This window comes from Poecile atricapillus, chromosome 1 (genome assembly GCF_030490865.1).
Source record: "Poecile atricapillus isolate bPoeAtr1 chromosome 1, bPoeAtr1.hap1, whole genome shotgun sequence".
In the NCBI taxonomy this organism is placed as follows: domain Eukaryota; kingdom Metazoa; phylum Chordata; class Aves; order Passeriformes; family Paridae; genus Poecile; species Poecile atricapillus.
This window is the reverse complement of record NC_081249.1, coordinates 120,764,687-120,774,163: the sequence shown is the minus strand read 5'-3', so window position 1 is coordinate 120,774,163 and position 9,477 is coordinate 120,764,687. Positions and strand designations below refer to the sequence as shown.

The window sequence follows — 9,477 nt, the reverse complement described above, 5'->3', positions numbered from 1 at the left end:
AGTTTGCATTTAAAAAAGAAAAATAAATCTGAAAATGATCTGGAGGTCCAGTGCATATATTAGAACTGTGGAAACAGTGGTTTTTAAATATCACTTTAAATCACTTTAATATCATTTTTAAATAATAATAATTTAATAATTTAATATAATTTTTTAAATGCTATATCACAAATATAGCATTGACAAAACCAACTTATTTATAGAAGTATCTCTGGTTTTCCTGGGACCTTCAGTTGAAGCAGCATCTGAGACTGGAGCCGTGGGCCTTTTCTCCTGCCTTGTCCTGATGGCAATTCATCCATTCCTTGTGATCCCCTGCAAGAGAAAATCCAGAAAATCATTGCAGTGCTGCTGCCAAACTCTGGGGATGCCATGAGAATTTTTTGCACGTATACATTGAGCTAAATCTCACCAGGCTGAGTGTTTTTGGGGTACTGGTAGTGTTTTGTGCTCTGCAGTTTCTGTCTTTTCATTTTCTCACCTGCTGTATCTCACTGCTGTTCATGAGCATGACATGATGTTTATGGCCATGGCTTTATTTATAGATACCTGTTTGCCATTTTCCTTTCCACTCCTGTCTCATGTTCTTTTCAACATCAGATCATAAATGTGTCAGGCTGTGCTCCCTGTTTTTGTAGCAGAGAGTGGTAATTTTATCAAAATATGAGAAAGCCATAAAACCCAACTGATTTCCTACCTTCACACAAAATCTAATTAAAATGTCACATGGGTAGACATGATATTTTTGTGTATTTCACACCAAAACATTTCAAAATTGAATGTGTTTAATCAAAAGTGTCCAAGTCAGAAAACAACATGAGCTTTACGTCTAACTAGCAAAGAGGTGTTTAAAAAAAAAAAAAAGTAAATAAAAATATTTATAAAGCTTTTACTATCATCAAAATGCTCATAAACTTAAAATGTTACAGATCAAAGCACCAGCAGCAGCACCAAGTGCACCTGCAGTTAGCTCAGTAGAAATGTTACCTGATCTTGTTCTGCATTGTCTGGGGAGAGATTGCTCAGAGGGTTTTTTTTGTTCCTGCCATGTGATACTTTCTGCCAAGTGTCTCATTGCTAGCAGGGACACGCTGGATTTCACTGGGTCAAAACAATCCAAAACTACTGCCCAACATCACCTTTTCCTTTGGAACCCACTGGGGTCGTTGCTGGTTTGGAACAGAAAAATAAAATAAAAAAGTACAAGTTTTGTAACCTTTCTAAAAATTGTGTTAAACGTTTGCACCTCCGAATAAATGCATTTATATGAAAATACTTACTGAATAAAGGGTTTTTTTCTTTAAAATGGTTTGATCTGTTTTCATAACTCATGTAATTAATGTGCGTCTTCTGTTCAGTCCAGGAGGAGATCTAATCTGGTAATTTAAGCGTTCAAAATATATTTTAAATTTTTCATTAAGGATGTCTCATGAGGAGGGGAGAAATAAGGAAATCTGCTTTTAAAAGGGAGGAAAACACATGGATGAGTTGCTGGTGTATGGAACTGTTCAGGGAGGGTGTATGTGGACATTTTCAAGCCACGTGCACTTGGACTTGGCTAAAACTGCTTCTCTGGAGGGATTTGTGCCGCAGACAGATTAGTGACAGGGCCTCACACCAATGCAACAAAAAGGGCTTTTTGTGCAGTTTGGGTTTTGTTTTAGCTGCTGATAGCAAACCCCTGGCTCAGTCCTCAAGTGCTTTCACAGTGAGGTTGGAGAGACCCAGGTAACGAGGTCATCTTCCATTTAATTCTAAAATAGGCTTGGATGTGATTCAGAGCCTGCCAGAGTTAGAGCAGGCTCCTCTCCTGTGTGCTGCGGCTTGTGGGGGAGCCTGAGACACCCTGCTCTGCAATAGAACTTCTCTTTGGTGATGGGAAAATGATGATGAGCAGCAGGCAATTAATCAAATTATTCATTTTGGAATATGCTGCAAAAGCACAGCCCCAGAAACCTTTAGGGATGGCAATAGTTTCCCTCCTAATAAGCACCGAGTCACTCGAGTGATGCAGGATTATGGTTTAATTCTGTAATTCCACTGCCTGCTTATGTTTAATGACGTTTATTTGAAGGAATGATGCATTTTGAGAAGTGAGGTCAGCTGGAACATTTGTTGTGCTCAGAGAGAAGTCATTAGTCACCTGTAAAAATGAAATTATTGTAGTATTAGTGAACAGTACCCTATGGATATTCTTAAATGTAGGGTGCTTATTGATGCTTATTTCAAAACAGCAGGAAAAAATGGCAATATTTGCTATTAAAGGTTCTTAAAATTAGCACATTATCTTTGGAATTTTAGTTTTCAATGTGCTCTTTATTTAAAAAAGTAATTTCTCTCCTCCATAGAAAAAGTGTTTCAATTTTTTTTTAATGTAAATATTTTTCCAATGTTTGGATATCATTAAATCGGGAGTGATTTATTTTATTTTTTGTTGTTTGCCTTGAATATTATCATTCTCAGTATATATCAGATTCTCTCTATTTTATGTTGTAGCAGTCAAATATTGTAAAATATTTTTGTTCTTGCCAAACACCTCAAAAATAGAAACATACTGTATCTTTGTACACATTTAACATTTGTTAACCCACACTTCCAATTCTTTTCCTGCTTGAGAGAGTGAGCACAAAAATGTAATTATTAAATACCCTTATGTGGAAGATACTCAAAGGCTGATGATTACATGAAAATAGCTGATTAGCAAGAAAATTTACATTGTCAAACTAGAAATGTGCATTATTGGGATGCATTTCCTGAAGACAGATCCTTTCCTTGTGGATCTCCTAAGGTACATGAGGGAGGAATTATCTCCTTCTATGGCTCTAAAAAAGGTGAAAAACCAGACTTAAAATGGAAATACAGTGTGAAAACTACAATACCATGATACCTAAGTATTTATATGACCCAGTAAAGATATTTCAACCACCCCACAAAATACTGCATTTAACTCTTTGTTAAAGAAAATATGTTCATATGAGAAAGATCTTAGCATAATTTAAAAGACAGCAATGAAGCATTTATCAAATCTACACCTATTGTTGTAATATGAACACAGGCAGAGAAATAAGTAACTCACAGTGTCCCTGAGCAAAATCATCTGTGACAATTAGCAGGGTGCCATATTTTTAAATTACAGTTGTCCCAGTTAGCTGTTTCAACAATTATGGCACCAAAAAGGACAATAAGGTTGAAAAGAAACAATTTGAAAAAATAAAAAGAGAGAGAGAGAAAAGTTCTCTAAAGCTTAAATTGAACTAGTAGGTATTTATGTAATTTTAAGATAAATTCATTATATCTTTTTACTTATTTTTTTTTTCCTTTTACCTTGTACAGAAGCATCACTCTTCTATTAAAGGTTGGACTCAATGATCTTGGAGGTCTTTTCCAGTCTTAATGATTCTGTAATGTAGTTCTTCTGCCTTTCTGTGATGTGAAAAATTAGGGGATTAGTGTTTTAGTTTGGATGAGGAGTGCATTTCATCTCAAGTCAGCCAGCTTTTATCCACATGACAACCAAAAAGATTTTAGATTCCTTCTCACATTTTCTAAGAGTTACCATTTTAGTCACCCTGTCATTATCTTTAGATCCCAGACAAGTTTATTTCCTAAGAGCCACTGTTACCTGGCAGAATTTGAAACAGCAATGTCAGGATGGTGCAGGAGGTTTCTTGCAAGGAGAATGAATTGAAGAAGAAGAATGCTTTAATCTGATTTTCTTCTTTGGAAGAGCCACAGTGGATGGCTCCTCATGAATCCCTTGGGAGATGCACAGGGACTTGTGGTGTTTTCATAAAATGAACATTGAACATTGAATTTATAAATTAAACAGCAAACAATAAACAAATTTCCCCCAACTCTGCTCCACTTTTTTTTTTTTTTTTTAAGTCCTGCATTAAATCTGCAAAAAATAAAGTGGAAATAAAAGGTGAAATTTGTGCAAATGACTCCGTGTAAAATGCATAGAGAAACCTGTGTGTTTTTTAATTGAGGAAACACAGTGCTTATCAACTGACCTTCCAGTTGTTGCAAAAGGAGCAAAGTGTATGTTTGCTTTAAATTTGAAAGTAATTTTCCATTTACACCCAGCAACAGAAGGCTGGATTTTGGGTATATCTAGCAAATATATCTATGGGGAGGGGAGATGGGGAACTTTGAACTATGTTTATCTGAATATGATGGTAATCAACGGGAACTGTAAATTTTTATTTTTTTTTTTTTTTTAAAAGAGCATTTTTATCAGTTTTACTCTGACCCCTTTACAGGAATTTGGATCTTGAAAAATTTTGATCCAAATGCAGAATATCAAATGCTTTTTTCTCATCATACAAGTCATATTTAAGTGACAGTAACATCAGTTTAAAAAATGCTTTAGATAAGGAATTGTGAGGAAAAGATAACCCTAATTTTGTCCAATCTTATGTCTGTTTGAGAAGGATAAATACTGTAATTTCAGCCAACATGAAAAACAGTAAATATATAATTTGAAATCCTATAATTTGAATCCATTAATTAATTCCCTGCTTAACAAAGTATTAAATATGGTGGGAAAGACGAAAGACTGTGGTCTGCAAGTTTTAAAAAAAAAAAAAATAAATGAAAAATTCAAGTGGAACTTTTGCTTGTTCCACCTGTGAAGGCCTGGACACCTGCAGTGGTCACAACAACACATTGCCAACCAGCTTTTGGGTTGTTTGGATTTCATAATTTCTACAAACTCAGCTGAAACTGCACAGCTCTCCCAGCCAGGTGAAAAGGAAAAACTCTGCCTTCTTCTTTGTGCCAGCTCTGACGGTCCCTGAGTGTTTTCCTGACCCAAGAGAAGCCTTTTCTGCAGGCTGAGCTGAATCTGCTAAATGGGATTTTCAGTGGCAGCAGTGGACAGCTATTAGAGGGGAATTGAAGAGGCCAGGGAAATTGGGAATTGGGACAGCTCTGTCCCTTTGCACAGCGATGGACTGTGAGTGTGCCTCGCTCTTTCATGTGATTGCACCTGTTATTAGGGACTGAACACGAGGAATTACAGCCCTGTGGTCTTGCCTTCTCCTCTCCTTATCTTTGTGGCTTTGCTCTAATGGCAGAGCCTCAATCAGGACTCAAGCTTGTTCAAAAATTAAGAGTCTAGCTGATACAAGCAACTCATAAGCTGATATGAACAACTCATACTGGCCGTAAAAAGTGTTTTGATGATACAGCTTATAGCAGTCTGATGAGTAAAACAAATTGTTCTAGCCAAAGCATTTTCAGTCTGCATCTACACTTGGGATTTTTGATAACAAAAATAGCACAAAGTGTCATTGGTAAGTGTTCTGCCAAAAGATTCTATCCTGTGTTTGTCCTCAGATCATTTCTTTGTGCTGCATAATAGATTACATCTGTTGGAAGTATCTTCTTCTAACTTCTGGGTTGTTTTTTTTTCCCCACAGAGCACTCACAACTAACTAGCGCTTATCCCCTGCAAAGGCTTTGAGACAAGGAGGAACAGGAGCCCATGGAGGTGTGTGTTTCAATGCTGAACTTCATAAATGAATCTAAATGACACTGGGCCTCCTTCCACTGAGTTACTTAAGTACTTTGAAACAAAACACTCCCCTCCAAACGGTATCAGGAGTCCACAGGACTTACAGGTGTAACAGGAGTTTCCACGTTAACCCCTCTGTTGCCTACCAGCACAAAGGTACCTGCCAAGAGAAAAATAGGACAGGGAAGAGTTTGCTGTTTTCCAGGTGACCAAAAAAAATAAATAATGTGAGGGTTTCTCAGACACACATAGAAGCTCTGATAGAAGAGGTCATCAGAGTGTTTAAAGCTGGCTGATACATCTAATGGATGATACATCTAATGTTGTTTTACTGTGCTTTGTGGGCACTTAAAAACTATTTTGTGACCAAAATAATTCTTAGGAGTCACTGACAGAGGAGGTTCATCACTTCAGCTCTGGCCAGCCCTCAGTCCCAGGGCTAAGGAAACCTTCAATTGAAACAGCTCCCAAAGTAAGGAGCTTCTTGAGAGATCTTGTAAGGAAATAAGGACAAAGAATGGATCTGCAGAGGGGTGCTGCGCTCCACAGAAGAAACTGAAGGAGTTTCAAAGAGATTTGAGAGTTTGATTACACGCTGGTGATACTCCTGTTGCAAGGTGAGTGGAGGTTTAGCTTGATCTAATTAGCAAAAGCTGGAACATGAGGACAGTGCTGGGATGTTTCAGGAGGTGCTGTCATTTAGCAAATGTGACCAACTCAAAACTGCAGTGAGAGAACAGTATGATAAGAGAGGTTAATGAGCCCAAAGACACCCCTTTTTTTCTAAATCAAAATTAAAATCTGTTTCTGAAAGTTGGCTAAAGTTGTGCATGTGTATCTGTGGAACACTGGATTCACAAATTTGCCTGTTAGTAGAGGATTAGTATAATTCAAATGTACAACTGTATTTGGATTGTTTTGGTTATCAAACTCTAAGAAGGTGCATGGGGAACCACAAGAAATTCCCTGGAAATAGATCCTAATAAACAGCTGGAAAAATTATGTTGAGACTCGTCAGTGGATCACAACTTGGGGCGAAATACATCAATTTAAGTTTGCAGATGAAGCATATATTTAATGTGCTTTTTTTTTTTTTTTTGTGAAGCCATTTTAGAGTTTGTATGGTTAAGTAATCAACAAGAATGTTTATCAACATTTACTGTCTATTTATATGTTAATAAAATGTGTAGAAATAACTCTGTAGGATGCTTTTTTTTTAGGAGCTTGATTAATATTTCTAAAATTAGTAAGCAATAGATGTGATGAGCAGCTCTTGAGTGCTATAATTTACTACCATTGACACCCACCTATTTCTTCCCCAGCCCTAAATTAAATGGCTCATTACTTACAAGACTGAGAATTGGTGGCGTTGTGGTAGTAAATCCAATGTTAGGTTTTAGCACTTCTGTACAAGAAGTCTGGCTTCTCCAATTAATTAATTCAAATTCTGACTTCACTTCCTAACAATCTTCATTACAAGGATCAGTCCTAAATAAAGGTTAAAATCAAGCAGACACGTGTTGAAAATACTGGAACAAGTAGTGAGAAAAAATAGCAGAGTACGTGTAGTTGTGCAAGTAAATAAAGAAATTCTTTGTTATTTTTGGCAAGAGGTGGAGAAGCATGTGATGTCCAATTGTAGCTGTAGCCAAGGATTTATCTTGGGGCTAAATACTTTATAGGCAAACAGTAATTCCTTTTTCGCCCCACATCAGCTGAACACTATTTCGGGTCAAGAATGCTGCTTGCAGAAGTTGCCCAGTCCTACAACCAACCACGAATATTTAAGTGATGTATAATATTAGGGACGTGTTGTTACTGGGGGTGTATCCTGTTATTTTGTGAGGAATTGAGCAAGGCAAAATGCTCAAGTGTAAGGCAGGATGCAAAGTGGTCAATACCTTTGCTCAGTCCTGTTATCTCTGTAGCTAGTGGTGTGTCCAATGGGCTCGGGCTAGCGTGGCAAGGACTGCTCGCCAGGGAAGGATGTCACACCGCATCTGGAAGGTTGGTGCTTCACAGCTATTTTCAGGGCTGGCTGGGGAAGTGTCCTGTCCTTTAAGGCCAGAGCACTCATTTAAATGAATTGGGAGTTCACATGTTCATTGTCACCTTGTCATCCCCTAAGCTCCAGGTCTCGAGGGTCAGGCCTCTCTCCCGGCATCAGTTTGCCCATCGTTATGTAGCTGATGTGTCTGTGAATGTTGTGGGAGTTGGCACTAACGAGGTGGGAAGCGCTCAGCGTTTGGGGTGTGCTGATCGGGATGCCCAGCACCGGGGGTTTATTTGGACTTTTACAGGTGCTCCTCACTGAGCCCCCACAGAGCACGAGGTTGCCTTCCTCCAGGTAGCCGTGATGCTGCCAGAGAGGAGAGCTCGCGGTAAGAGCATCTCAAGTTCTCCTCCCGGGGGACCATCAGCAGACCCTGAGGAGGCTCGGCCGCCGTGTCGCTGCCAGGGGCGGTGCTGCCCATCAGCCGCCGGGGCCGGTGGGCGCGGGGCGAGCGGGAGCGGCGGAGCGGGGCCGGGCGGGAGCTGCGGAGCGCGGCGGGGCCGGGCGGGGGCGCTGCCGCCGGGCCGGGCGGAGCGGGCGGGAGCGCCCCGCAGGCTGCGCCCCGCGGGCTGGGCGGGGGCCGGGGAGCGCCGGAGCGGGGCTCGGCCGGCGCCCCCTCCGCAGCGCTCGGCGGGGCCGCGGCCGCCGCTCCGGGGCGATGGGCGGCGGCGGGCGCCGCTAGGCCGCCGCGGGCAGGGCGGAGGCGGGAGGAGGCGGAGGCGGAGGAGGCGGCGGCCGGGGGCGGGTTGGGTCCCTCCCCGGGAAGATGAGGCGGAGGCCCGGTCTGTCGAGCGGGCTGAGCCGCGGCTCTTCCCTCGCAGCCGCCAGGACAAGATGGCAGCGGCCGAGGCGGCGGCGGCAGCAGCAGCAGCGACAGCGGCGGGGCTGAGCGGCTGAGCCCGGCCGGAGCGGCGCTTCCCGGAGCGCTCCCGGACATGCCCAGGGCGGCGGCGGCAGCTCCAGCGCGGACGCCAGCGCGGCCCGACCCGTGAAGGTGAGCGGCCGGCGGCGAGCGGGGCCGGCCCCGGCGGGCGGAGAGCGGCGCTGGCTCCGCTCGGCGGCCTTCGCGCCCTGCCCGCGGGGGGCTCCGGGCCAGCCCCGACCCCCCTGCCCGGCGCAGCGCCGCCGGCCTGGCCGAGCGCGGCGGCGGAGAGCGGCCAGCGCCGCTTCCCCTTCCCGCCGCCCGCCCCGCCGCGTCCCCGAAGTTTCGCGTTCCCCGGCGCGGCCGTGCGCCCGCCCCGAGCCCCACCGGCTGTCGGCTGCCGGGCGAGGCCGCCGCCGGCCGGCGGGGGAGGCGTGGCCGCCCCTCGGCCGCTGCCGGCGCTGCCCCGCTCCCCTTACGGGCGCGCCGCCTCCTCCTGCGCCTTGTATGGAGCGCCGGGGGGTCCCGGGGTGGCGCCCGGGCGCGGCCGCGGCTCCTCCCGCTCCGGCCCCTGCTCGGCCGCCGCCGCGGTGGCTCCTGGCAGTCCCGGCGGGACGCGACCCTCGCCCCCGGAGCCCCGAGGAGAGACCCGCGCTGGGGGGGGAAGCTGGGGCGGCAAATGGTGCCCAGGGCCGCTATCACTAACAGCAACTGGAAAGGAAGTGGACGCTTTAAAATTTGGTCAGTTCCCAGGAACGAGCTGTGTGAAAGCAGAGGGGTTTGTTTGCCGGAGGCTTTCCCGTAATGGTTGCGGCAGGGATCGTGCGGGTTTTGTTCTGGATTCGTCGTGGTATCGGTTGTAAAGCTGGCAGGTGCGTTTACATGTGTTTAACGCTGTAGGAAATAGTGATGGGGTTGTAAAAATTATTTTTATTTAAATCTAGCCTTCAATCGTCAGTGCTAGGTGCTTACACATATATAATAAAGAGCGTTCTTTTGCGGCTATACTTTTTTACTAACTGTTGCATCTGACTTAAAATGCCA

General features: G+C 44.0%; 1 protein-coding gene and 1 long non-coding RNA gene across 5 annotated transcripts in view; one reads left to right on the top strand and one right to left on the bottom strand.

Annotated features, from left to right (window-relative positions):
- Positions 1-3,322: 3,322 nt before the first annotated feature.
- LOC131576558 (uncharacterized) lies at positions 3,323-7,038 on the bottom strand. Its single transcript, XR_009277004.1, has 3 exons — positions 6,868-7,038; positions 5,623-5,678; positions 3,323-3,423 (listed from the first exon to the last, which is right to left on the bottom strand). It is a non-coding gene; the product is annotated as an uncharacterized LOC131576558 (long non-coding RNA).
- Positions 7,039-7,502: 464 nt separating this feature from the next.
- Positions 7,503-9,477, top strand: part of HIPK3 (homeodomain interacting protein kinase 3) — a 67,213-nt gene continuing 65,238 nt past the window's right edge. The window contains exon 1 of one of the 4 annotated variants that reach the window (XM_058833378.1): positions 7,503-7,525. The gene's annotated coding sequence lies outside the window, so the exon portion shown is untranslated. Of the gene's footprint in view, positions 7,526-8,375; positions 8,566-9,045; positions 9,306-9,477 lie in introns of those variants that run through there. The other 3 variants (XM_058833352.1, XM_058833343.1, XM_058833361.1) reach the window with 3 other exon arrangements.